A 3,082-nucleotide genomic window follows, 5' to 3' on the forward strand; every position below is an offset into this window, starting at 1 on the left:
AGCTGCCCCTATACACTCACTTCTTAAAGGATACTTACCTGGCCTGTGTTCTATTTCACTTAAAAACATTTATGTCACATATCTGTGACAATCTCTGGGCAAGGTTCTGGGTAGACAAAAACAATGAAACAATTCCTGCTGTCAGGAAGCTTACATTCTACTGCAACATATACACCAATTGGTATAACACAAGGGACACTGAAAAAGAAGAAAGCATTAAAAACTAGGGGAAATCAGAAAAAGTCTTACAAAAGAGGTGTTACCTAAAACGACCCTTGAAGGAAGACTTGAATTCTGAGATGTGGAAATGAAATGGTGCTGTGTTGTGGGCATGTTGTGGGCTAGATTATGTACAAGTAGAGAAGTCCTAGTCATTGAGCAACCAGTATTGTTGTTTGGTTGGAACATCGGAAATAATATGGCAAAGATGAATGTAGTCCGGGACCTGGCTAAGGAGCTTCTTTTTTATCTTACAGACAATGGGGAACTGCTAATCATTTTTTGCTTTTGTTTGTCTTGGTTTTTTTTTGTTTGTTTTTTGTTTTTTGTTTTTTTAGGAAGTGAATTAAGACTGTAGAGAATGGGTAGGAATTTAATAGGTATGTAGATGGGGGGCCAGGAGGTGTTCTAGGCCCAGGAAGAGCCAGAATAATAAGTAGAAGTAGGAAGAGAAAACTGGATGAGTATGTCTTCCAACTAATCTGATCAATGAATCATCATTAATATTCTAATGGAAAACAGTAGGATCATGTGACTTAGGTATGCTAACTTCCCAGAGGAACTTAGAGATCATCTATTCCAACCCAAATTTAGAAAATCTTTATGAGAATGATCCATTGGCATGTTGAAAGTACCCTTAATGAAAATATGAGAAAGGAACAAAAGACTTTCGCAAACATTTTTCTAAAGCAGATCACATAAGATCATAGGATTAGAGATTCAGAGGTAAAGGTATCTTACAAACAGTAGAGCCAAGCTTACCCATTTTACAAATGAAGAAACTGAGATATTACCTCCTCTACGAATCTTTCACTAATACTCCTAGTTATTAATGCTCTCTCCTTAATTATCTTATATTCACTTATTTTTGTATATATTCTCTTCTCTTCCTCTCCCCCAATAACAATAATAACATTAATAATAATAGCAAACATTTACATAGCACTTACTATGTGTGAGGCACTGTGCTAATGACAAGGGTTTCATTCAGTTTCAGAAGCTGAGAGCTTTCCCCCTTTTCTGCCAAAAATTTGGCTTCTTTGTTTACAGACCCCAGAAGACCCTTAAAATTTTTAGATTCCTTGTACATTCACTTTATCTCTCTTTGAAAGCCTTAGCCTTACCTTTTAATCTTATTCAAATGCACCTTTGCCCCAGCCCTAAAAAAGAAGTTTGTCTACCTTCCTATAAAACCCTTAAAACTTTTAGGTTCCTTATCTATTCTCTTTATCTCCTTTTGAAAGCAAACTTCTACCTTTCAGTTCCCTTCATTATCTATTCTCATTGTTTATTCAAATCTCTCAGACCTTCCAAACAGAATTCTCACCACCTCCCAACCACTTACCCACTTCCTCTGGCCACCCAAAGTTACTCTATAGTCCCATCAACTGGCCTTTCATTGTGGCTACACCCAATCTCCCCTCCATTGTTTTACCTTCCTATGGCCCCTGGCCATTTCCCACCCTTAATCCTAGCTAGGTGCCTTGAGGTCCAGGACCCAGGAGTTCTGTTCACCTCAGCTTACTAGCCACTCCCATCCAGATCTCCCTAGGCCCTTCCTCCCATCACCCCAAACTACTTGGCCACTGCTAGATCTCTTCCACAGTTTTTTACTGGATTTAAGATCCACCTTTGCCCCCATTCTGATGCTGGGAATTTCTCATGCCCAAAGGCTGAGACTGTCTCATGCCCACTGTCCTTACAGGTGTCACCTGGCCTATTCATTCTAGCCCCCATTCAGATGCTGAGAACCTCTCACACCTAGAGGCTGAGACTCTCATGCCCGTTTGTCCTTACGGGTGTCACTGATGTTTGGGTTCCTTGGGAGTCTGGCCTATATGCTTTATCTTTAATAAACTATTTCTCTGGCTGGAAGAAGATTTGGGTTGAATTCATTCAGGCAGACCTGGCTCTGTGGTCTTGGGGGGGTCCATTTGAGCACCCCCAAACCTCTAGGCCTCTTTACTAAGGGCACTACAATTATTATCTCATGTGACCCTCACAACAACCCTGAGAGGTAGGAGCTATTATCATCCCCATTTTATAAATGAGGCAAGCAGTTTAAGTGACTTGCCTAGGGTCACACAACTAGTAAGTGTCTGAGTCTGGATTTGAACTCAAATCTTATAACTCCAGACCCAGTACTCTATTCACTTCTCCACACATGGACTGGTATTTTCTAACAACAATGCACCAGCAGCAGCAACAGCAACAATAACAATAACTAACATTTATATAGCGCCTACTATGTGCCAGGCACTCTGCTAAGTGCTTGACAATTATTATCTCACTTGATCCTCACAACAACCCTGGGAGCCAAGCGCTATCATTATCCCCATTTTACAGATGAGGAAACTGAGGATATTTGTCTCTGAGTATCCTCAGTACCTGGAACAGTTCTTTTAAATTGAATTGAATTGTCCTAGACTCTAACAAATATTGGGCATAGCATATTTAGAATAAAGGAATTGTGAAAAGTAGTATAGTCGGGTCATTTAGATTTCTGTCCTTAGCTAAAATCATAATTTTCAACTTCAGAACAGGAACATTTTTGGTCTTTTCATGGCAGAGTGGAGAAAGCATAAACATGTTTCCCTGCTGATATCTTAATTCCAAATTAAAACATTTTACCTGATTAGCATATCATCACATTGCTCTTAGCCCTTATCTTCTGAAATACACATTTTTGAGTGGGAAGAGTTAGAATAAACTTTTAAAAGTTTGCTGAATGTAGGAATGACAGAATTTTCAAGTGAGAGGGAACCTCATAGACTGGATAATCCAATCCTAACATACAGATGAGAGAACTCAGCATCAAATCTAGAGGGTTCTTAGAGCTTTCCTTCAGTAAGCTAAGAAGCAC

Source organism: Vombatus ursinus, unplaced genomic scaffold, assembly GCF_900497805.2.
Source record: "Vombatus ursinus unplaced genomic scaffold, bare-nosed wombat genome assembly UNPS02014779.1, whole genome shotgun sequence".
Lineage (NCBI taxonomy): Eukaryota > Metazoa > Chordata > Mammalia > Diprotodontia > Vombatidae > Vombatus > Vombatus ursinus.